This window comes from Aquarana catesbeiana, linkage group LG03 (genome assembly GCF_042186555.1).
Source record: "Aquarana catesbeiana isolate 2022-GZ linkage group LG03, ASM4218655v1, whole genome shotgun sequence".
Lineage (NCBI taxonomy): Eukaryota > Metazoa > Chordata > Amphibia > Anura > Ranidae > Aquarana > Aquarana catesbeiana.
Window position 1 is genome coordinate 139,057,979 of NC_133326.1, and position 26,068 is coordinate 139,084,046.

The 26,068-nt window shown below is 42.4% G+C and overlaps 1 long non-coding RNA gene across 3 annotated transcripts in view; it reads left to right on the plus strand.

Annotated features, from left to right (window-relative positions):
• The window catches only part of LOC141131714 (uncharacterized), an 85,899-nt gene extending 60,136 nt beyond the window's left edge, over window positions 1–25,763 (plus strand). For 2 of the 3 annotated variants that reach the window (XR_012242807.1, XR_012242805.1), the window contains 4 exons: window positions 5,514–5,575; window positions 8,057–8,102; window positions 18,901–19,031; window positions 22,936–25,763. This is a non-coding gene — a long non-coding RNA (uncharacterized lncRNA). Of the gene's footprint in view, window positions 1–5,513; window positions 5,576–8,056; window positions 8,121–18,900; window positions 19,032–22,935 lie in introns of all 3 variants that reach the window. The other variant, XR_012242806.1, reaches the window with a different exon arrangement.
• Window positions 25,764–26,068: the final 305 nt, after the last annotated feature.

The following is a 26,068-nucleotide window of genomic DNA, read 5'->3' on the forward strand; positions in this document are numbered from 1 at the left end:
GCTCAAAAAAAGAAACCCCATGTAAATTCACTCCAGCTCTTTGGAGTGTCATATTATTGTGAGATTTTGAATGCCAAGCTATCCTAGAAGCAACAGTGAGGCAGGGTGAAATCACCAGTGCCTCCTGGAAGCATCAGAAGCTCAGGCATAGGTATTTTTTCTCTTTTCTTTAGCAATAGCGTTTATTTTAAATTGTCTTTGCAGGCAGGTAGTGTCAGCAACAACTAGGACATTTGCCCTGTGAATAAACACATGTAGCTTGCTATCACTGTGGTGCATGTGGATAGGGAGAGGCGACATGACATTAGCAGCATTGAGATGTAGTAAAGGATGAAAATTTGTTAAAACCTTTACCTAACCTACCCCCAAATTCTTTCAAATACCCAGCATTTTGCTACCTGACATTCAGTAAGGGATTTACATCTGCATTAACAGACCTGCCAGACCTACAAGCCCTCCACTAATTCTTCCCTATGCACATTATCCGCAGCCCTCCTTATGTTTTCCTTATCACATCTAAAACGCATGGGGGGGTTTATTTACTAAAGGCAAATCCACTTTGCACTACAAGTGCACTGCAAGTGCACTTGGAAGTGCAGTCACTGTAGATCTGAGGGGGACATGCAAGGAAAATAAAAAAACGCATGTTTGCTTGTACAGATTGGATGATAAAATCAGCAGAGCTTCCCCTCATTTTAGATCTTCCCCTCAGATCTTAAGCGACTTCACCTACAGTGCAATTGTAGAGGAGGAGGAGAGGAGGAGTTCTGACGTCACAATACTGCAACGCGTCGACTGCGGCCATCTTTGTGGTTGGAAACAAATGCTGCTTACACAGACTGCTGTTTTTTTACATGCTTGTTTTTATCTGATGAAATGTGAGTACCCTGGATTTTTCTTTGAATAAATATAACCCTGGTTTATAATACTACACCATGAGGAATACTTTCTTTTATATTTTATGCCCGCACCTTTGATTATTTGGTGGAACTACAAGACCCAGCCATCTGTGATCTCCATTAATTGTTTCTTGGCTCTGTGGATTTATCATGCCTGTTTGACCACCTGTGATTAAGTGGTCCATTCTTTTTGGTAAGAGGCCTGATGTGTTGATGTTCGGTATAGGATAAGTCCGTATTCAGCTAATTTGTGTTTCTGTCTACACTGTGGGTGATTCCAGAGTTTTCTCCTGAACAAGGATTTTATTTCAAACACTATGGACTTTTTATTTGTAATACTACATTTATAGCGCTGCATATCATTATATTTTTCATGCTCCTTATTGTCACCATACAATTTATGCAGCTGCTTTATTACTATTACTAGCGCAGTGATTAATCTTGAATTTAGTGCACTTGTAGTGTAAAGTGGTTTTGCCTTTAGTAAATAACCCCCATATTAAGTATGGGTGTTGTCATCTGACTTTCTCAGCCTTCATATTGGCCCTTCTAAGCCAGCTGACCTAAGTTTAAAGCTAGAAAGTATAGTTGTAAAGAATTTGATCTGGCAAATTCCTGCAATTAATGTGCTGGAATCATAAATTTTGAACACACGGGATTTGTAAGAATCCTTGGTAATAGTGAACCTGAACTTCATTCCTATTTACAACTTAAGTAAACTTTCTGAAATAATTGTTTGTTATGTAAAATAATTAATTTTGCATCTAAGTATATTAAATAGTGAAATCATTTGGCTTTGAAAATCACTTTAGGGTTGCAAAGATAATTTGATAGCAGAAAATAGACTGGAATATTTATTTCTTGGCTGATCAGCTAATTAAATACTGAAATACTTTTACACAAGCACAATAATGCTGTAAAATTATGTAATAAAATAATTGTACGTAATTTCTAAAATATAATTTATTTCTTGTACATTGAGCCGTGCAGGATTCAGAGACAATTGGGTTATACTGCAGATTACAGGAGGATCTGCACACTGCAAAACAAAATAGAAAAAAAAAACAGTGACCAGTCTGGTATAAGCCCTCCTGCTCCCAGCATGTCTCAGTGTTTTGCTAGTGTCTAGGAGGAATGACACCTCTTCTCATTTGAGAACAGTTTAACCATTTTTCCTAGCCAAGAATATTTTTGCGGAGTTCTACCCAAAAGTGGAACTTCCACTCATTTGTCTCCTCTCCCCCTCCGGTGCCTTTCGGGGGGGACAGGATACCTGTCTTTCATTCCTATTTACAACTTAAGTAAACTTTCTGAAATAATTGTTTGTTATGTAAAATAATTAATTTTGCATCTAAGTATATTAAATAGTGAAATCATTTGGCTTTGAAAATCACTTTAGGGTTGCAAAGATAATTTGATAGCAGAAAATAGACTTTGACAGGTATCCTGTTCCCACTTCTGGGAGTCCGGGCCGCGGCCCATGACATCACCGCGGGGCTCCCTCCTCCTCCCTCCTTCTCTGCCTCTCACCAGGCCAGTAGGAGAGAGGTGCGGGGCCTCGCGCATGTGCAGTAGGGTTCCCAGCATGAAGCCGTACGGCTACACTGCCGGGTACCCTTACCCGCAATGGTGGCGGCAGCATCCGACAGCTGATGGAAACATCAGCTGCGGTGCCAACATCGCGGGACTCCAGGACAGGTAACTGTCCGATTGTTAAAAGTCAGCAGCTGCAGTATGTGTAGCCGCTGGCTTTTAATTTTTTTGTGAGGAACACCGCTTTAAGTCAAGACTTCTCTAAATGCTACTTAAACTGTGCACTTTATGCAGCTGTCTGGATTGGCGTATCCTCAACAATAGCTTTAGAAACTGTACCCAGAGCCAGCTGGACTGGTTGATTGCAGTGCCTGTCTGGAATATGACCTCCAGGCACTGGGTTCTGCATTGTGGAACATTCCAAACCTCTGTACTGTGTTAGTTAGCCATGGAGCATTTTAAAGGTCCAGAGCTGCCTGTGGCACAGCCTCTGGTGTAACACAGTCTCTAAAGACTCACTCTGTGAGTCAGTTATGCGGGCTGACAATTGGGATCTACTCTGTTTATTAGAACCATTAAGAACCATTATTATACTCATTTGCAGTTGGTTTTCCACAAAAAAGGTTTAAACACTGAGGTCACTAAGTGTATTGTCTTGCACACATACTCCATGCTCTTGTTCCCTCCATTGTTCCCTCCATTCAATATGAGGTAATACCTTCTGCACCACCACCACCACTGCTTTTACAACAGACACGTGGTTTCACCGCAGTTAGCCCTTGCTGCCACCCATCTGGTTACCTCCGGGCTTTGAACCTCTTCTGCTTCCAGAAGCTGATTTGTGAATACCCAAGGATGTCCTTGCTTGCAGTGCAACATGTTAGATCTCAAACACATAGGGAGCAGACTCAATGTATTAAATCGCTTTGGCCACGATCCACTATCTATTCCAGAGCAGCCTACAGTACACCCTTCCAACACAGTCCCTACATTCCTCTGAGTCTTCCTTAGCTCCATTGTGTGTAGAACCATACTCAGTGTAAACCCCCGGAGGAATTCACAGCAATTTTGATTGCTCACTCCGATGACATTAAGTGAGAATTTTTGGTACACAAAAGTGTAAGATAACACCTTCTGCTGCAGAACCATTATCTGAACTGTTTGCAGATTTAGCCACCTCTGAGCTTATGGCTATGTAGGCTCTCTCTGTTGAAGAGTCACACAAATCCTTGACAGATGATGGCTCTTATTGATGTGGTATATACTAACCTAATGATGAGGATCAGCCTGTCTGTGACTTCCACTGATGCCTGTCTCAGATCCCTTAGTCCTCAGGGCCCACTAACAGGCCAGGTTTTATGTATTACCTTGGGAAGATGCAGACTAGAACACTGCAATCACTGAGCAGCAAATTATATCACCAGTGATGTATTTCAGTTATCTTGCAAACCTGGCCTGTTAGTGGGCCCTGAGGACAGGTTTGATTGATGACCACTGCCTTAGAGGCTCTAAGACTAATAAAACTTTCTCCATGCTCTCGCTACTCCCAGACATCCTGTATGGAGATTGGGAAATTGCTATAGGCTGCTTTAAACTCCCAAGTGTTTCACAGTCAGATATCAATTTGAGAAGTACTTTTTAAAGAAGTAAGCTGTTCTTTCCATTGATACCATCCTAATAATGTAATGATGATTCTTGTAGAGGATGCACCAGTGTTTAAGGATCCCATAGATGTTTGGACATACTTTCCATGACCTTGTTTCTTCTGGCAGGCCCTGCATTGCCACCTGCCATGGCTGTAATGCCAGTCTGTCAAACATTAGGGTAATGGATTAAACTCATGGTAAGGGTTCCAGCTTCCCTTCACATCCATCCTTTATTTGTGGAGTGTTTTACAACCTGTGCAGGCAGCCTTGAACTACTGTGTAGACAGGTTTGTGAATATCTCCCTGCATCCTATTAGTAAAGATTTGGTTGAAATGCCTTGCTGCTCAGCAGGCATATGACAAGCAACTGTTTCCCAGATATGCAAGTCTACCACTTTGTTTTCTGTTCATACATTTTCTAAGTTTTACCAGGTGGATGTTCAGCTGTGCCAGCTGTGGGTGTAAGGTATTTCAGATTTCTGTTCTTTATAGTAGGTCTGTTAGCCCACCCCTCAGTTGGGCTGCCTCTGGACATCCTAATTGTCTCTGACTAGCAAGAACTAACAAGAAAACTAACAAGAAAATTATGACCCAGAGAAGAGAATGAAAGGAGGGTCGGCGTGACTAAAGTGAGGAATAGGTCTGGGAAGGGTTAAATCCTGGCAATTTAGTGGTGAAGGGGCGTAGTTCTTACCTTATTGGAGGCTGAAGGTCAGATAGGCAGGGAGGAGCTGCAAGGGTGGTTCGTGCAAGGTATGCTGGGTGTTCATCCCAGAAAGTTTAGGGAAAGAGAACATTTCTCACCCCCCGCCCTGTATTTTGGGTTACTGGGGTATTAGGGGTTACTATTTTGGGTTATAAATTTATAGGCAAGTACTTATCAAAAAAAAGGGGGAATAATTGTCATAGCAGTTCATATTGTTACAAAATTGGGGGCCCATCTAGGGTATGGCGCTCCCACCTGGTGGGTTATTGGTGGTTATTGCAGGAGCTAGGTCTCCTGGGAGAAAATGTAAGAAGGTGTGAGGTCGTAACATCTTCAAGCAGGACGGGGTGCGGCTGAGAACATGGGCGATTACAGTTATAAAGTGTGCCACAAGGACACCAAAATACCCCTTCCTGGTTGCATTGTTCAATTGTTATTATTGATGTTAATTATTTGTTTTTTTTTTTAAAAAGGCCTGCTGTGGCCATTTAAACCCATGTCACGCAGCTTTGTCTTTATTTAGAAAGGTTAACTGACCATGGTTGACACATTCTTTAGTCAAGAAAATTGGATTTTTGTACTCATTGTAAAGTCATTTTTCTAGGATTTCACAGGCCTGTGTTTATGGACTTGCTTTTAGCACTGCTTGTTACAAAACTAAGGCATGCTGGGAGGGATTACATCAGACTGATCACTTTTTTTTTTGCTATTGTGCAAATCCTCCTGTAGGCTGCAAAATAACCCAATTGTTTCTGAATACTCAGAATGAACTCCAAGAAAAGGATTTTATGGTGAGTACAAAAATTTTAATCTTAAACTTGCTTTTTGTTTTTTTAGGCTGTGCATATTGATTAACTTATAACATAGTACAGTATGTGAAAACATTAATTGATGTCTTTATAGCTAAACTCCATAAAACTGGCTAAATACCTTCATTAAAATGCATAATGGGAAGCTTTTTTACCTGATAAAGGATTTTTATTCCTGTCTATCCAGTTCTGAAGTTGTAAGAGATCTGCCACACAGCACATTCCTGTCTGGCAGGCCAGAAGACCTTTTTTTCTTGGCTGCAAAACAAGTCTTGTCTGACCCTCAGCCTGTGACTGAACAGTGAAAGAAAAAGCAGCACACTGATGAGTTCAACTCTAGGAGGGGGGATTTACTAAAACTGGAGAGTGCAAAATCTGGTGCAGCTCTGCCTAGAAACCAATCAGTAGGGATGAGCCGAACACCCCCGGTTCGGTTTGCAGCAGAACATGTGAATGGACCAAAAGTTTGCGCAAACATTCGAACACAGTTAAAGTCTATGGGACCCGAACGTGAAAAATCAAAAGTGCGAATTTTAAAGGCTAATATGCAAGTTATTGTCCTAAAAAGTGTTTGGGGACCAGGGTGCAAAAAAAAGTTTTAAAAACGGACGTTTTTTCAGGAGCAGTGATTTTAATAATGCTTAAAGTGAAAAAATAAAGGTGAAATATTCCTTTAACTTTCGTATCTGGGTGGGTGCCTATAGTATGCCTGTAAAGTGGCGCAAATATGGATGAAAATTATTGAGAAAAACGGAATGGGTACCCCCCCCCCCCAGCCCATTACCAGGCCCTTTGGGTCTTGTATAGATATTAAGGGGAACCCCGCACCCAAATTAAAAAAAAGGAAAGGCGTGGGGCCTCCAGGCCCTATATACTCTGAACAGCAGTATACAGGCAGTCCAAACAAGACAGGGACTGTAGGTTTGTTCTTACATTGAATCTGTTTGTAATTTGGAACAGGTACATTTTCTAAGTGTAGCTCCAGCCAAAAAATCAATTTTTAAGCTTTTTGGATAACATGAGGAAGGGTTATCACCCCTGTAACGTTTATTTTGCTGTCTGTGCCCCTGTTCAGAAGATTTCACCTCACTTTCTGTCCCAATGACAAATTGGATTTTGAAGATTTGGGGTTATTAGGGAAACAAGGATTGGTGATAAAGCATCAGTGGAGACACTCTTTTCCATCAGTGTGAGCTGTAAGGTCTTATATAAACAGGTGTGTGGCTTTCCTAATCAAGTCTACCTTCCAACAAGATGATGACCCTAAGCACACAGCTAAAATAATGAAGGAGTGGCTTCACAACAACTCCGTGACTGTTCTTGAATGGCCCAGCCAAAGCCCTGACTTAAACCCAATTGAGAATCTCTGGAGAGACCTAAAAATGGCTGTCCACCAATGTTTAACATCCAACCTGACAGAACTGGAGAGGATATGCAAGGAGGAATGGCAGAGGATCCCCAAGTCCAGGTGTGAAAAACTTGTTGCATGTTTCCCAAAAAGACTCATGGCTGTATTAGATCAAAAGGGTGCTTCTACTAAATACTGAGCAAAGGGTCTGAATACTTAGGACCATGTGAGATTTCAGTTTTTCTTTTTTAATAAATCTGCAAAAATTTCAACAATTCTGTGTTTTTCTGTCAATATGGGGTGCTGTGTGTTCACTAATGAGGAAAAAAATGAACTTAAATGATTTTAGCAAATGGCTGCAATATAACAAAGAGTGAAAAATTTAAGGGGGTCTGAATACTTTCCGTCCCCACTATATATATATATATATATATATATATATATATATATATATATACACAAGCCGGGATGTATATATATATATATATATATATATATATATATATATATATATATATATATATATATATACTAAATACACTGCAGCTCTCTCGGTCAACGCCAGCAACACACTACACAAGTGTCTGATACCAATCCAGGTACTTCAACAGCTTGCATTGTGTTTGCATTCACTTGTGTCTTTTGAATCTGTCAGCATTACATTGGTTGCAGTAATCATAAAAATACTTTCTTTAATCAACTAGATTTTACTGGATGCAAGATGGCTCTCTTAAAGTTCTTTTTAACAGCTCCTTGTACCTTTTTTCAGTTTTAACCCAGACTTGAAAAAACTACAAATAATATTTCAGAATATTCACACTTTCATGTGCTGTCACTCATTTTCTAGTTTTGCTTTTCCATTCCCTGGTTTTCCCATAAATTCTGAGCAAGAGATGGCACACCGGCTTTAGTTAAGCATTTTATGTTCCGAGGTTTACTATTTAAGTCTTGCCAAAGGACAGTTGTGTCTTTTTGTTCTTTTTCATGTGAAGTATCTGCAATATCCTAGAATTTGTGATGTTTTACTGCTTAATCTGCACTAATAATTTGTGTTTCTTTGCTTCACTGACTTACCTTTAAAAAACTGCTATTTTATTGCCCTATACCAACTGCAGGAATGGACACTTTCTGTACAGAGTGCAATTGCTGAAAAGCCAAAAGGTAAAATTTCACATCCAGGTAATGTGATCTTCTCTCCCAGTTATTTGATTGATTGGAACAAAATGTGCTAAAAGATATATACTGATTATAGTGAATGGTGATGACATCTTCGTATAGAGCAGCAGACAAGTGTGAAGAATGATTTAGTTATCTAATACAGAATGAAAAAGGCTCTTCTTGTATTCTGGATGGCCCTTACATGCTGCCGACCAGAGCTCCCAGACACGGCTAGGCCCCATCATTTTTGTGGTTACGCTGAAGGGTAGGAGATAAGGTAACATGTATCAGCAAGCCAATGTGATAAATAATGGGTGGATATTATTGTAGAATCTGTCTCAAAAACACACAAGAGTACCAGCAGAATAACCATTGAGGACGGAAAGAAACACAGTCTGAAAACAATACTTTTAAGTGATCATCTTATACAGTAAATAAAAGAGCGAAATGGGTTTCTGCAATTAACATTATGCAACAAACGTATTTATATGAAAACAAGATATAGAATTAGGACAGTGGTCTTGATTCACCCATCCATGCACTTATTGAAACAAATTGGAAGTGTGAGGCTCTAAAGCTAGCCATAGATGATTTGTTCACTGGCTGAATGAAAGAAAAAGATCAGATTCCTCCATCCACAAAAGCAAGGTGGCTGATTTACTAAAGGCAAATAGACTGTGCGCTTTGCAAAGTGCAGTTGCTCCAGAGTTTAAAGCGGAGCTCCTTTCGAAAAATACTGTAGCTACTGACTTTTAATATTAGGACACTTGCCTGTCCATGAATCTAGCGGTGTCTGCACCCAAGCCGATTTTTTAATCAGCTTTCGGGTGCCGCTGTGGCCATCTCGGGTAAGGAAAACTGGCAGTGAAGCATGCGTGAAGCTCGCAGCTCTTTGTGAATGGCTCGGCGGCGGGGGAAGGAGGAGGGGCGAACTTCCAGATGACCTTGCCATGGTGAAGACATCTGGAAGTGGGAGTGGGTACCTGTCAAAACCAGGTACCCGATCTCCCCACCCAAAAGGTACCAAATGTGGCAGTGGAGGGAGGAGGAGGCAAATAAGGGGAGCTTCCCCTTTTGGGTGGGAAATAAATTTACAGAACCTCTGCTGATTTCCATCATCCAATCATGTGCAAGCAAAACGCCATTTTTTTTTTATTTTCCTTGCATGTGATTAGGTATTCTGTGCAAAGTGAAGCTTTACCTCAATTACTAAGCTCTGGAGCAACTGCACTTTGAAAAGTGCACAGTCTATTTGCTTTTAGTAAATCAACCCCAGTGTGTTGTGATAGCAGGACTTTCTACTGTCAGAATACACTTATCAGTGGCTGCCACTGATCAACAAGAGTTTTCCATCATTCCTGTTCAACAGAAGTCAATCTAACAATTGACTTCTGTCAAACAAGAACAGCTACACATGGATCAAAATTCAGCCTTCAGTTCAGTTCCTTCAGAGCGCATGCGCCAGTGACGTCCCTGGCTGCTGCTTGCTAGAATATCTCCTAAACAGTACACGTAGGTAAAAATGATAAAACAGAGTTTACTACCCCTTTAAGTCTTGCCAATGGACATTTGTGTCTTTTTGTGCTTCTTAATGTGAAGTATCTGCAATATCCTAGAATTTGTTGTGAACAAAAGGAACTAAGTTATTTAATTCACTGGAACAAAATGTGCTAAAAGATATATACTGATTATGGTGAATGGTGAAAAGTGATGACATCTTCATATAGAGAACAACTACACATGGATCATAATTTAGCCAGTCCTTGCTGAACCGGATGAATTACGATCCATCTATGGACAGTTTTAGTTTTAAGTGGTTTTATCATTACGATTCACAAATCACATAAATATGTAGGGGAAGCACCACCAGATCACAGGATTAGGAAAAAAAACAACAATTATCTAGAGTTAAAAGTAATGATTTTGTAAAATAATTAAAAAATAAACTGCAGCCCCCAAGCTTCCACCATTTGTAGCTTATACCATGTAAGCTCTGGCTAACAATCATAAAAAAACTGCTCTGATCTGTTGTTTTCAGACAACCTCTGGTAGACTAGCAGGAGGAGCCGCAAAAGCACAAAGCAACTAGACATGTGCATTCGTTTTTGTCCGAATGCATTTTCGTCCGAATTTCAGGTATTTTCGTTATCGTTTTAACAAACGATAACGAAAGTGCAGAGTCCGAAAAACGAAAGATCCGATATAAACAAATGCTTTATTTTCATTTTCGTTGCTACAACAGTTCGATATAGATAGGAGATTCGACATGATGATGACAATAACAATCTGTCCATCAAACCTTAGCTCTATTAGTCTAAGATTATTCTACATAGAGAGAAAAGATTCGACGTAGAGAGGAAAGATTCGACGTAGGGGAGGAAAGATTCGACGTAGGGGAGGAAAGATTCGACGTAGGGGAGGAAAGATTCGACGTAGGGGAGGAAAGATTCGACGTAGAGAGAAAAGATTCGACGTAGGGGAGGAAAGATTCGACGTAGGAGAGGAAAGATTCGACGTAGGGGAGGAAAGATAGATAAAAATAATGATGATGATGAATGTTATTGGCTGATTGTAACCAAAGAGGAGGAGCAGTAAAATAGCTAGAACCAAGTACACACGTACTTTGGCTTATGGTGTCTGTTGAAAGTTCTAAGAAGATTCGACGGAGCAGGTAAACTATATGGCGTCGCACAGTTTAGCTGCTCCGTCGAATATTCTTTGAACATTCGACAGACACCATAAGCATTCAATGACAGATTCGACCTTAATTAGGATTTTCGGACGAATGCAATTTTTAACGAAAAACAAAATAAATAACAACGAATTTCGGAAGTAACTAAATAAATGTATTTTTTGGACGAAAACGAAATTCCGAAACGAAATATTTCAGTGTGCACATGTCTAAAAGCAACCTCTACATGTAATGATCAAATATGACTGCCCTTCATTGTATATAGATAATTGCAAACAGGAATGAAGTCAGGTTTTAAAAAAAATAATACACATTGAGGTCACTGTTTACATTAAGCTGATCACTTTGACATGTATTACTAAAAACTATAAAAATACTTAGGGGCCTATTTATAAAAAAAAAAAAATGCTGTGCAAATGCCTCATACATTCGCAGAATCATTATAAGTTCATTTTCCTAACAAATCTCAATGCAGCATTTTTTCTGTCCATGTGAATGATAATTTGATGGCACATTACAGAAGCTTCCTTCTGAATCCCTGATATCGGTCTTCTAGGAGAATTTTCAATTTCATTCCTAATTTGTGTTAATTATTGAATGAATTATTATTCTTCTTCCTTTATTTTCCTCTTTCCCTCTTTCCTCCCCACCCAAACAAAAACCCCCTCCTTCAGCATAAATCTCCCCCCTCCCTCTTCCCACTCCCAGGCAAAAATCTCCCCCCAGCATAAATCTATCCCTTTTCTCCTTCCGTGCAAAACATTCACCAGACTTTAGATGCAGAGCAATGTCTGGCATTAGTAAACTGAAGTCCTCCTATGCTTACTCTTGGCGGTGTCCTGAGACACATCAGAGCCAAGGAGGACAGCGGGAAAATCTTTTTCAAAAACGTCTTTCAGGACAGCACCCGAGAGATCATGGCTCCTCCTCCCACAGGAAACACCTCATCAATTAAGTCTTTAAATTGGAATCCTCCACGTTGCCTCATCAGTTTTTTGTGTTTCCTCCAGCTGGAGGAACACCTCTGGTGGGAGCCATGATCTCTCAGGTTTATCCTGGGAGACACAGGTTCTCACCTGTTAAGTTTTTTTTTTTTAGGCTAGGAGTGTGAGCCTCCCACTTGCCTCTTACATGGACGGTCCCGTGGGCTCCCTCTCCCTCTTCCGTGCTCGGGGAGAGCCTGTACGTCCGGGGGTGCTGCCTCCAAAATTTTTAGCCTGATGGGCGGCCGCCCTATGTTCCCTTCTACATGAGGGATGAGCGGTGGCGGCCGCCATCTTGCTGGTGGCAGAAGAGCGCTTCAGCCACGTCCTGTAAGGGAGGAGGCAGCACTTCCGGGTCGGCGCGTGCGTCATTTCCGGCGCAAAGCGCAGTGGGAGAGGGCAGGGTCACCTGGCGCCTTTATTTCCGGTTCCAGGTCAGCGCAGCGGCGTTTTTGAATCTGGAACCGGTCGTTTTCACCACGCACCGCAGACAGCTATGGATAGCGATGCAGCGGATAAGGGGGCAAGCCAAGGCGCCAGCAAGGCTAAGGTAAGGGACTGTGTCCTCTATTACCCTGGGCCATTTTCTCCTGTGGGGGGGTTACTCACCCTTTTCCCCCCCTTCCCCCACCACCCACCCTTCCCCACTCCCTCTGCAGAAGGTATGTTGTAGTGGCTAGATTTAGTATATTTGCCCTACTACAGGGGATTAGGTGGTGGTGGCTTGCTGGGCACATGGAAAATGAGATGTTTCTTCCTTAGTGCACCTGGGTATATTATTTGCGCTGTATTACAGCCTTTTAAGCGTGGTTCCATGTCTCTTTTCTGTTTGTCCAGGCCAAAGGTTCTGCCCAACCAGTCAAGAAAAGGTGCCCTGTCTGCAAAGAAAAATTAAGCGATGCTTATACCAAAACACTTTGTGCAGAGTGCATTACAAGTTTGGTCAGAGAGGAGACTCCATCCGTTTGTGGCGACTTGGTGTCAACAATAAAGGATGAGCTCCGGGCCACCTTTCAAGCTTTTAGGTCAAACCTAAGAGAGGAGCCAGGTCCCTCTAGGGATCCTCTGGTTCCGCAGCCATCTTCAGAACCCCAGAGTGGTTCTCAAATAATTTTTGGGGGTCCGATATCCCAGGACGCTTCTCAAGAGTCCGTTTCCCTCGCTCCAGATGATACAGATTCTGAGGAGGAGGAAAATGAATCAGATACCGCTTCTAAATACAAATTGTCACTAGAAGAGGTGGGGGGACTCCTGAAGGTAATCTATGCCACTTTGGGGATAGAAGAGGAAAAGAAGGAACTCTCCCTGCATGACCGCATGTATGCTGGTTTAGGAGATTCAAAAGGCCGTTCTTTTCCAGTCCATTCAATTATCACTGATATGATTAAAAAAGAGTGGCTGGAACCTGAGAAAAAGCCTTTCTTTTCCCGGGCTCACAAGAAAAGATTTCCATTTGAAGAGAATCCAGATTCTATATGGAATAAAGTTCCAAAATTGGACTCTGCCTTTTCTCAAGTCTCTAAGTCTACGGACCTCGCCTTTGAGGATATGGGCACTCTGAAGGAGCCCATGGACAAAAGGATGGACCTGCTTCTTAAAAGAACCTGGCAATCAGTAATGCACAATCTGAAACCAGCAATGGCAACAACCTGTGTTGCAAGGAACTTAGATCACTGGGTTAACCAGTTGAAAGCCCATGTAATAGCAGATTCCTCAAAACAGGAGATTCTAGACTCTTTTTCAACCCTGTCTGCAGCAATTTCATATATTGCGGATGCGTCTGCGGAATCTATCCGCATGTCAGCAAGGTCAGCAGCTTTAACAAATTCTGCCAGAAGGGCCTTATGGCTGAAGACGTGGCCAGGGGATGCTGCATCTAAAAATAGACTGTGTGGTATTCCGTTTGCAGGTGATCTGCTATTCGGTTCAGAGCTAGAGTCCATTCTTGACCGCACGGCAGATAAGAAAAGGTCGTTTCTGGTTAAGAAGAAACAGGTGCAAACCCATAAGCGTTTCTTTCGGCCCCAAAAAGGTCAGCAGGAAGGAAAAACGCAGGGCAAGAGGAAGTCATGGTCTTCTCAGAAGCCCAAAGGTAGGGGTGGAGTGCTCTTCAATCCTCCTGCGGCCTCCGCAAAATCACAATGACTCCGTCAAGGTCAGGGGAAGACTCCAGGAGTTTCTTCCTCAGTGGAGAGCCATTTCCTCAAATCAATTCGTTGTAAATATGCTCTCCCAGGGGTATGTGATAGAATTTACGGAAGAACCTCCAAGAAGATTCCTGGTGACAAACGTCCCAAGGGATGCAGTCAAGGCTCTCGCCATGAAGTCCCTAATTCAGGAACTGAAAAATCAGAGAGTCATTGTTCCGGTCCCAGCGGTGGAGTTCTTCCAGGGGTTCTACTCACATGTCTTTCTGGTTCAAAAACCTTCAGGAAAGTTCCGTCTTATCCTGAATCTCAAAGTGCTGAACAAATCGGTAGAATACAGAAGGTTTCGGATGGATTCAATATTTTCAGTAAGAAACCTCCTGTATCAAGGGTGCTATATGGCATCAATAGATTTACAAGATGCCTACCTCCACATTCCTATTGCCGCCAGGTCGCAGAAGTATCTGAGGTTAGCACTGAAAGAAGGGAAGAAGGTGGTACATCTGCAATTCAGAGCACTCCCGTTTGGTCTGTCATCATCCCCAAGGGTCTTCACGAAAGTAATGGCCGAAGCTCTGGCGCCTCTGCGTCTAGAGGGGATCTCAGTTATTCCTTATCTGGACGACCTGCTGTTTTTTGCACAGACCAGAGAAGGTCTTCAAGAAAACTTGCTCAGAGCCCGTGTTCATCTAGAATCCATAGGGTGGATTTTAAACCTTCAAAAATCAAATCTGATTCCCTCACAGGAAGTGTTATTCCTGGGTTTCCATATCAACTCTTTAGAGCAAAAAGTTTTTCTTCCAGAGGAAAAGCAGAAAAAGTTGGTACAAGTGGTGTCATTGCTACAGTCCAATCAAGTTCTGTCCATCAGGAAGGTTATGTCAGCATTGGGAACCCTGACCTCTTCCATTCCGGCCATCCAGTGGGCAAAGCTCCATTTCAGACCTCTGCAAAGTTTCCTGTTAAAAACCTGGAGTCACCAGCAGGATTCACTAGATTCATTAGTGAAGATCCCTACTTCAGTAAAAAGAAGTCTGTGGTGGTGGAAGAACCAGACAAGGTACTCAGAGGGGCTGTTATGGTCCTTTCCAACTCAGGTGAGGTTGACAACAGATGCCAGTTCCTGGGGTTGGGGGGCTCATATGAGCGGCCGGTGGGCCCAGGGCTCGTGGGACACAAGAGATGCGCTGAGGTCCTCAAATTGGAGGGAACTAAAAGCTATAGAAATGGCCTTACTGACCTTTGCGGAAGAAGTCCAGGGGCAACATACTCAGATCCTGTCAGACAACGCCACGGCGGTGGCTTACATAAACAGACAGGGGGGAACCAGAAGCAAAGTTCTGCAGAGCTTGGCAAAAGGCATTCTGAGTTGGGCAGAGCTCCATACTCTATCCTTATCCGCGGTCCATTTAAAAGGGACCCTAAACAGAGTAGCGGACTTCCTAAGCAGGAACCAGATTTTAGAAGCAGAGTGGCAATTGAATCCAGAAGTCTTCCAGTTAATAGTGCAGAAATGGGGGCGCCCAAGAGTGGATCTCTTCACCACCCAGGAAAACTCGCAAATGTTTCGCTTCTTCTCCCTGAACAGGAACGAGGCATCACTGGGAGTGGATGCTCTGGCACAAGATTGGAAGTTTCACCTCTGTTACGCATTCCCCCCGTTTCAGCTTATCCCTCGGGTCATAGCAAAAATCAGGAAGGAGGAGACAACAGTGATCCTCATCACTCCTTTCTGGCCAAAAAGGCCTTGGTTTTCATCCCTTCTTCAGATGCAACAAGAACCTTACTGGCACCTTCCATTAAGAAAAGACCTTCTGTTACAAGGTCCTCTGCTTCACCAGGAAGTAGCAAAACTAAAGCTCACGGCCTGGCTACTGAGGAGCAGCTCCTGAAGAGGAAAGGTTTCTCGGATAGGTTGGTAGCTACCCTCCTATCCAGTAGAAAGAAGGTTACAAGAGCAATCTATTCCAAAGTCTGGAAAATCTTCAACTCCTGGTGCACAGCATCTGACAGATCTCCAAAACAAATTTCTTCTGTGCTTGAGTTTCTGCAAGAAGGGGCGGACAAGGGCTTAGCGGTCAGCACCCTCAAGGTTCAAGTTGCTGCGCTGGGGGTATTCCTGGAAAAATCCATTTCATCAGAACCCCTAGTAATAAGATTCTTCAAAGCTCTTACCCGGTCTAGACCAGTGGTAATCAAAAGCTGTCCAGCATGGGACTTATCGGTTGTTCTACAGGCCCTGACCAAGGAACCTTTTGAACCCATTAATTTAGCCTCCCTGAAATTGATTACTTTGAAAACAGTGTTTTTAGTGGCTGTTACAACAGCTCGAAGAGTCAGTGAGCTGCAAGCCTTATCAATCAGGGAGCCTTTCTTTTCCATTTTTTCAGACCGAATTGTTCTGAAGACGGATCCTAATTTTTTGCCGAAGGTCGCTTCGATCCAGAATCGAACTCAGGAAATAATACTTCCTACCTTTTGTTCTAATCCATCGGGTAAGAAGGAAGAAGAATTCCATACCCTGGATGTTAAAAGAGCAGTCTTGAGTTACTTGGAAAACACTAAAGACTTTAGATGTTCAGATGCTCTGTTTGTTTTATTTTCCGGTAATAAAAAAGGAAGACAAGCTTCTAGAGGAACCATTGCCAGATGGTTGAGAATGGCTATCTCAGAAGCCTATTCCCTTACAGGTCAAGAGAGTCCATTAAATGTCCGGGCTCATTCTACAAGAGCTTCGGCGGTGAGTTGGGCAGAAAAAGCTGGCGCCACCCCCGAACAAATCTGTAAGGCAGCTACTTGGACAAGTCTGACAACCTTTGCCCGTCATTATAGGTTAGATCTCATGACGGCTGGGGACCAGGCTTTTGGAAGGAAAGTCTTACAGGCTGTTGTCCCACCCTAAATGGAGTAAGTCTCGATTATCCTCTCGGGTGCTGTCCTGAAAGACGTTTTGGAAAATTGCAAGTTAGACTTACCGGTAACTTGTTTTCCAATAGGCTTTCAGGACAGCAGTAACCCGCCCTTTGTTTATGCTAATGCTGTAATACTATGATATAACTGTCGCTTATGTGTTGCAGCTGGGGCTGGAGTTCTCTACAAACAACTGATGAGGCAACGTGGAGGATTCCAATTTAAAGACTTAATTGATGAGGTGTTTCCTGTGGGAGGAGGAGCCATGATCTCTCGGGTGCTGTCCTGAAAGCCTATTGGAAAACAAGTTACCGGTAAGTCTAACTTGCAATTTTCAGCTCTGCACTGCTTTGCACCTGAGGTCGTTATGGCAATATACAGCTATGGAAGGAATCCCACATAACCCTAAAATGTGGGCGCCACTGGCAATGGGGCATATGTGTCCCCATTGCCCGGACCTGGCAAAGTGACGGGGCTTATTTTTAATACTTATTGGACTGCACAGTCATATTCAAATACCTTGCATAATTGTAACAGGAATATAGACCTACAACAACTATGGAAATGGAGGTGGGTAGTACAGAATCTAACTGCTGATCTATTTCTGTAACACTGGATCCCACTGCAGTTTTAAGAAGAAAACAACCTTCACTATGTAAAAAATGTGTTTGGGATTCAAACAGGGCTAACTGGCCCTAAGAGGCAGAAAAAGAAAATCTATGATGTTTTTATGACATCCACTTCTTCTGTCCACACTACTGCAGAGCGAGCTGTGTCGTACAAAAATAGAAAAGATTTGGCATCCGTTGGTTGGCAACTAGCATCTAATCTCCTTAATCAATAGACAGCGCAAAATGAAGATGGTATACTGTAATCACATAATTCCAATCCTTCCTCTCCCAAGAGAGCAGTCGTGATTTGTATACTTCATACAATTATTTTGGTTGTCAGGCTTGCAATATATTTGCACATATTTACAGCATGGTTGTGCAAATGAATATTGCTTTTAAGGCTCACGTAAATATTCAGAGAGACAGATACTGAGGACCTGGCTGAGAGACTATTGGTAGCCACATCAAGCATGCTCACTTGGCCCACTCCACCAATTTGAATTTGTGAGCAATGCATGCAGCAATTTCATTAATTTGTTTAAAAAAAACAGGCAGCTTCACACCTATACAACATACAACATACTTATGCTTAGGCTGGCCATATATTTGAGGACCCAACCTTTCTGAAATGAATGCTTCCAGCCTTGCACAATGTCCAGTTTTACTAGGCAGCACTGGGTGACACTTTTTTATTGTCAACCTCCGGTAGAGACTAAAAGCAAACTGGATACAATTTCCCAACACTCCTACAACCACAAAAAACAGATGTGGTTGTTCACATGACACACACAGTGAGATTGTCATTCATTTGACCATGTAATGAGCAAAGTCTTTTCCTACATATGGCAAGATGCATCAGAGTAGAAGATAATTGCTAAATGCATTAACCATTTTGTTTTGCTTGCAAATGTATTTATTTATAAGAAGAACAATAGTTGGTTTGGTGTTTAAGGTTAGTCTATGCTTGTTGCTAGCTAGCTAGCGCTATTTTCAGTAACTTTTTACAATATTTTTGACAAAATTGCAGCTATTGGTCGATGAGCATTCACCCCAAAAAATCTGTATCTCTTTAAATATATTTTAAGATGTTTATAGGGCTGATTCCAAATCCCCCCAAGGTGAGTCACCTGGAAGCAATGGCCAGTCAGATGGCATCTGTAGGCATTAGCGTGTATTTCTATTGTGCAAACAGCATCTAATGTTAGACAAGTATACTAAAATGATTTCCAAAATGAACAGCCAAAATAGTGTTTTTAGATTGCTAACAAACATAACTTTTTATAGGATCGTCTGACAAAGATTTAACACAAGGATAAGGATCTTCATTTAAGCTATGTGACTGTTATTTTCAAATCTCATTGGACTTACCTGTAAATAACTGTCACTTTTTTAAAAGCAAGGATCTGTATCCTGGTGATTTAGCTTTGTGCATTAAGCCCTTGAATTGTCTTTAACCAGAAAGTGACATAGAACAACACGGCAACTTAGCAATTGGCACATCAGGACACCGTCTGATTGAACTTTGCATGCATTCCCTGTGGGTTTCCTCCAGATGCTTTGGTCTCCTCCTACACTCCAAAGGCATGCTGGTAAGTTACATGGCTCCTGCCCAAATTGGCCCTAGTATGTGTATGTATGCATGTGTGATATGTACCTTAAATTGCAGGGCCAGATCTACTGGGGTGCTGGGGTGGGCTGTGCCTCCCCCCCAGATTTCAGTCATGACCCCTCCCAGGCTGCTACTGATATTGTGGTTGGCGCACTGGGCTCCTCCACCCCGCACTCCCACACAGGGCTCCCCTGAGTCCCACCAGATACAGCCTGCTCTGCACACTTCTCCAGAGCCCAAGCACAAAGCTGGCTGCTGCACCTATGCGATTGTTCACAGGTCAGACTCTGCTCTAATTATGGGATGCTGCCCCACTCATCAACTATGTGTAGTTTAGGGCCCATTCACTCCAGATACAGTAGGATGCATTTTTGACTGTACTTCAAGTGCACAAAATCCAGGTTATCCTATGGGCATAGTTCAAACTATTGCAGTATAGTGTAGTGAAGAGAAGTACAGCAAGGTGCATTTGTTTGCGCTGCAAATGCATGTAAATGCACAAAAATGCACTCCAATGAGAGGGATGCAAGAATAAGAAATGGTAATGGACTTTAGAGGAGGAGGTGCTGGACTTTGGAGAGCTAAAAATAAAACAGGAGGGGAAGGGGCTGGACTTAATAGAGACAAAAAATGAGGGGCTGTAGAGGCAAAAAAACAGAGAGGGGGGCCTGGACTTTGGAGAAACAAAAAAAAAACAGGGGCATGGACTTCGAAGAGACAAAAAAAACAGAGGGAGATCTGGACTTTGGAGAGACAAAAATTGGGGCGGAGGGTTGGATTTTCGAAAGGGCAAAAAATTGCGCGGGGGGGTAAAATTTGGAGACATAAAAAAGGTGGGGCGGGGGGGAAGGGACTGGACCTTGGAGAGACAAAAAAAGTTGGGTTTTAAAGAGACCAAAAATGGAGTGGGGGACTGAACTTTGGAAAGACAATTAAAAAATGAGGGGGAGAGAGACTAAAAAAGTCTGTACACATGTGCTAGTTTGCTTTGTGCAGCTATTACCTAGTTCCCTGGTGCCCTACATGTGGCCCGATGATTCTTTATGTGCGGCCCATGGGCTCTTGGGCACCAGTCACACTGCAGAGTAGCAGAGTATTGGTAACTGTAAGCGCAAACACACAAGTCCATATATAACAGGAGTTATAAAGGGCTGAGCAACTTAGTCCATAGAGGACAGCCTGGAAGTTCAAGGGTTAAGTGGTAACCAGTAATGTAATTGTTAAAGTAGGCTGGTAGGCTAGGCGGCTGCTGTCCTCTGAGAGCTGGCTCTGTGATGGATGAGAGAGGGGTAGAGAAGGAAGCGCCACCTGAGTGTAGTATTAACAAATGATGTTTAATGACACCAGGTAAAAACACACTTACAGGATAAAAACATATAAAAAGGCTCATCTGTATAGGTATGTGGTCCTCGGTGTTCCCTCTGATCCTGTGGTGGTGACGCTGCAGGGATGCTGGGCTGCAGAAGGTGGATTACCAGCCGGGAGCTCCTTCCGGGGCCATCAGGAAGAGACTAGGGGCTGGCGTGGAGCGCCTGTGGAGCGTGTGTGACGTCACAGGTCATCCGTCCGCTTGCGGGTTCGGTATCCAGGGGAGGGATCATCCAGGGAGGAGGGCTTGCAGGGAGGTTGAGAGAAGGCTAGGGGCTCGGAGCCACTGCTCCTTCAATAAGCCTCAATGTACCCCTACCCATTCACATAGAGGGGCCTGGGATCTGGGGGCCCCTTTGTTAAAGGGGGCTTCCAGATTCTGATAAGCCCCCCACCCACAGACCCCAGAACCACCGGGCAAGGGTTGTGGGGATGAGTCCCCATCAACATGGGGACAAGGGCCCCAAAGCACCCTCCCCTGGTTGGGGGGATGTGGCCTGGTATGGTTCGGGGGGCACTCTCTCGTCCCCCCTCCTTTTCCTGTGGCCTTCCAGGTTGTGTGCTCAGATAAGGGTCTGGTATGAATTTTGGGGGGGATCCACACGCCATTCTTTTAAAAATATTGGCACGGGGTTCCCCTTAAAAGCCATACCTGGTGCTGAAGGGCCTGGTATGGATTTTGGGGGACCCCCACACCATTTTTTGGGGGGGCACGGGGTTCCCCTTAAAATCCATACCAGACCTGAAGGGTGCATGCTTTGGCCAATCATAAGACGTCAATGCACTGCGATCTCGCAGTGCATTATGGGGCCTTCTGCAGTGCTTGAATCTGCCACGAACGCTCCATAATGTTCTAAATTTGGCAAATGGGCGAACACCCGAGGTTTAAGTCTAACTTACGTTTGACTCAAATATCGGGCTCATCCCTAATGACCACTAATACCAGGGGAGAATGTTGGAAGTTAACACTTTCACTGCCATTGCCACCAATACAGGAGGGATAACACTTTCACTGCTATGACCACCAATGCAGAGGGAGTGGGGATTAACTTTTACTGCCATGACCACCAATACAGGGGAGAAGGGAGGGTTAACTTGACATGACCCCCAATAACCACCAATGTGGGGGTGTTACCTGTCACTGTCACTGACTCTCAATGCTGGGTGGGTGGGGTTAACTTTTACTGCCACTGACCACTAATGTGTCTGTGTTAATGTTATTAGTACTTCCACTAATTATTGAGGCCATTGACACCAATGTTGGGCATTACAGTGGAACCTCGGATTGCGAGTAACACGGTTAAAGAGCGTTTCACAATACGAGCACTGTATTTGTAAAAATCGTAACTCGGTTTGCGAGTGTTGTCTCGCAAAACGAGCATGATTCAGGCCAAAGCGTTGTGCAGTGGCGCTTTTGGCCTGGGGTGGGGGGGCGCTGGAGCGGAGCAGAGCCGAACATCACGTTCAGAAATGCATGGAAAGGCACGGCCGACCTCGGCAAATCCCGGGTAGGAAGTTTTTCCGAAGTTTGCCAAGGTCAGCCAAAGTGTCCTCGGGCCTTTTCGGCCATTTCCGAGGCTCTCTGGCACCCCCCCCCCGCCTCTGGCCGCATGCAGTATTGCATCCCATTGTAGTCAATGCGGAACAAATTATTTTAGTTTCCATCGACTTCAATGGGAAAACTCGCTTTGATAAGCGAGTACTTTGGATTACGAGCATACTCCTTGAACAGATTATGCTCGTAATCCGAGGTTCCACTGTATTACTCCAACTTCAGTGTGCATTGCGACACACTGTAAAAAAATAAGGTTCAAAAATGTGTTGCTATTTTGCAGCCCTCTAGAAGTGTAGGGGACCACATTTGAGGCCCTCTATGATTTTCCAGGTAACCCCACTGACCTAGTTCGTTGTCTTTGTCAGACTACATTAGCAGTTTGTTCGATTTTTTGGGTTGAAGAGCAGGCACTGAACGAGATAGAACGAGATAGCAATACAAACTCCCAGTTCACTGGTTCTCAGACGGAGAATGCACCGAAACTCCCATGCACCAGTTGGCATTATGCCCACTGACTTTTTTAATGCACACCCAGATCAGACGGGCTAACTCCAGCCCTGTTAGATTGTAAGTTCCTTGAGGGCAGGGACTGATGTGAAGGTGAAGTGCTGTGTAAATTGTTGGAGCTATATAAGTATCGGTATTAAATAAATAAATATGACTGTTCACCTGGTGCAACTATTCTAGAACTGCGGGCAATGTACACCATTTCAGTGATGTAAAAAATTCAGACTCGTGAGAGCTTGCAAGCAACAGGATCATACTGTGCAAGGCAAACACTCACCTTCTTTCTTGTTTCGCTCCTTTACTGTCTAGATGATGAAAACACAGCAGAATGTAAGTTGCCAGCAAGCGAGCAATACCTCACATGTCCAGCTTGTGAGAAAGCGAAGTGAAAATTGACATTGGGAAAGTGAAAGTTATATATATATATATAAAAAAATTAATATTGTCTTTACAGATACAAGATTTAAAACACAGAGGACATCAGAGGACACCGTCATCACTTCTTTGTCTCTCTCAAAGCTTTTTGCGGTCTGGGCTTGCTGTTCTTAATCATAGTAGCCAGGAAGCCCTTATCCCAAAAAGAATTTGCGAGGGAGGAATATCTTCAAATACAATGAAGCTGGAAGCTAAAGCAATGCAGTGCTATGATATCTATTATTACTCTGTCAATAAGGGATAAGTATTCTGCACCAATAATGTAACGGCTTCAGATTTGTTTTGTATTTGGTTGTAACTTTGAGATACACTAGGCTAGAACAAATAGCTAGGGATTGCATTTGTCCACTGTATTTTGTCCACTGTAAATAAACTATTACAATATAATAATAATAATACACATTTTAGCCTAATCAATATATCGTTGTGTCTGTATTTCAGCTTGTAATAAGAATATAGAGGATTGGATTTGTTTTAATGCTTGTACATGTTTGAATGATCTATACAGACAAGAATTTAAAGTGACACTAAACTCTGGTTTGAAAAAAATATAATCTATTCAAGTATGTATTCTTAAAGAGTAACTCCACTTTTGTTTTTTTTAAAAAACATTCCCCTATGGGTGATCTATGTACATTGCAAGGATTTTAACTAACTTCTTTGCAGATTCCTACCTTTTGTTATTCTGAAGATATAGCTGTTTGTCTGTGTTCATGTGCACAATAAATCTAATGGGAGTGGTTTTATAATTATCATTCAGCTGCTGCACATGCAGGGCTCTAATGAGGAAAATGGCAGGGTCTGCATCCCTTTAGATGAGCTTTCCCTTTGGGAGTATCTCACCAAATTTTTTTTTTTTTTGCTGCAGGGGATGCTCTAAATCGGATTTGTATCTTAGTATTGGGTTGGCAAAAAGAGCATGAACTTTAATGGCACCACAATTACAAAATAGTTAAAATTCACATATTTTATCAGCCATAATACAAAAAATGCACAACAAGATTAAAAATACATGCTTGTTAGCATTTGTACACCAATAGGTAACTGGTACAACTAACACTCCTGATATAGGAAAGACTACCCAGTTGGAATAGAAATGAGTAGCAGGTGCCCTACACACATATGGTTAGGGTCAACGGTATTCAGGGATGATAAAGTCAAGTTCAATATGCTGCTCAACATGTTTCACGACAAACGAGCTTCTTCAGGAGCTTGTTAAAATTTCTCTGTACAATTAAAGGTAGAGTAGTCAACAGTAGTACCAACACATATGTAAATAAAATACACTATATATAAGCAATCTGAACACCAAGGAGGTGATCAAATACTTACAGTGTATACAAAAAATAAAGAACTAAGGCAGGCAGAAAGTAGTGGCGGAGGTACAGCCAAACCCCAGGTCCCAAACAAGTGGATGTGGGGGAACATCTAGAGGCGGTAACAATTATAAAGTAAGGTAGGTACGTGTAGGGCAAAATTAGGTTACCTGATCCAATCAATAGGGCACTTCCACTTACATTGGATCCAATAAGTGTCTCCTGACACTGGGCCTAAAAGACAGGTTCAATCAAAGGTGTGGATACATTTCTGAAAAAGTGAAAAAACCATAGCTATAAAGGATACTTACACACGTATAACAGAAAATAAAACAGCACAAGTAGATTAAGGGTTTGATCACAAAAGGCCATGATTTGTATCTTAGTGCAGACTTCTGGGAAAATCAGTAAGCCAATCGCACAAGCAGGAAATGACATATCTCTGTACAGAACGCCTCCAGGTAGCCATATTGCATTGCATTTTACAGAAAATTACAGTTCTTCAAATTGAAAGGGAAAGGTAATTTGTAATAACATTCAACTATGAGAAGACAATGGCTCAAGAGGAGGGACAGTGTTGATGCGGGAATCGAGCAAGTGTCTTTCCTGCAGACCGTGGTTGCAGAAAATAAATTTGCTCTGTGTATGGCCAGCTTAAGGATATCATTAAAGTCAAGTTCCGGCCGAAATTTCACTTTTAAGATAAAAATACCCCTAAAATACTCATGCCACGTGCAATGTAACAAAGGTATGCTGTAAACTACGCCCAGTTTTCTATTTGTGCAGCATCGTTTTCTTACTTTGTGAAGTTCCTGCACAGCGCGGCCCTCTCCAGTGTAGGCATCTGAAGCCATAGTGTCCTTCTTCCTGGATTCGGTGCATGCTGGCTACCCAGCATGCACCTGCCGATCTCGCGCATGTGCAGTGCAGTGCAATCTTGGTCAGCTGACCAAGATTTCCCATAGATGCCAACGTTAAATGTTACTGGAGCCATGTCATGCCAAGCTGACCAAGAATTTCGATAAACGCCAATGTTAAATGTTACGGGAGCAGTGACATGCCAAGCTGACCAAGATCTCCCAATGCAAAACCAGAAATGACATCTGCGGCTGCAGCTGGTAAAGGAGGAAGTGAAATTAGATATAGGCTTAAATCAGGTAAGTGAACAGAAAAAAATAAAAATAAATTGCCAATTCATTTTAAGGATGCACATTAGTGCTGCATGGTGAGGAGTGAAAAATGTGGGTGGAACTCTGCTTTAAGGATATCATTTAGTGTCACTTTAAGACTGTAGGCTAGCAGGTATATTATAATATTACTGACTAAATTACAACAATAATATAACATAAAACGCAGGGCCCTCCTGTACCTTTTGTATTGAACTGTACTGTAATTGTGTTGTCTCCCCTATACATTGTAAAGCACTGCGTAAACTGTTGGCGCTATATAAATAATATATAATAATAATAATATGTAATAATAGTTTTATGTTTTTAAATTGTTTGTAATAAAAAAGGTAAAACTTTTTAAATAGTTTGTTGTTATTTGTACTGACTAATTCCCTTTAAATCCTTTTATTTGAATCGATTTGTTGTAAATAAACTAGTGTGTCTGTCCCATGCATGTCTCCCTAATGTTTCTTTTAACTGACTCTTTTGAACTTAAGACCAAGAAGCGGACAACTATTTTTGAGTTTATTCCATGATTTGAGATAAGTTATACAAGTGAACACATCAGATTATTATCATGTGACACACTTTCTTGATTTTATTTATGTGCTCTTTTGGTGTATTTCTCTGACAGGGTATTACCCAGAAGTACAGTAGCTAAATGTAA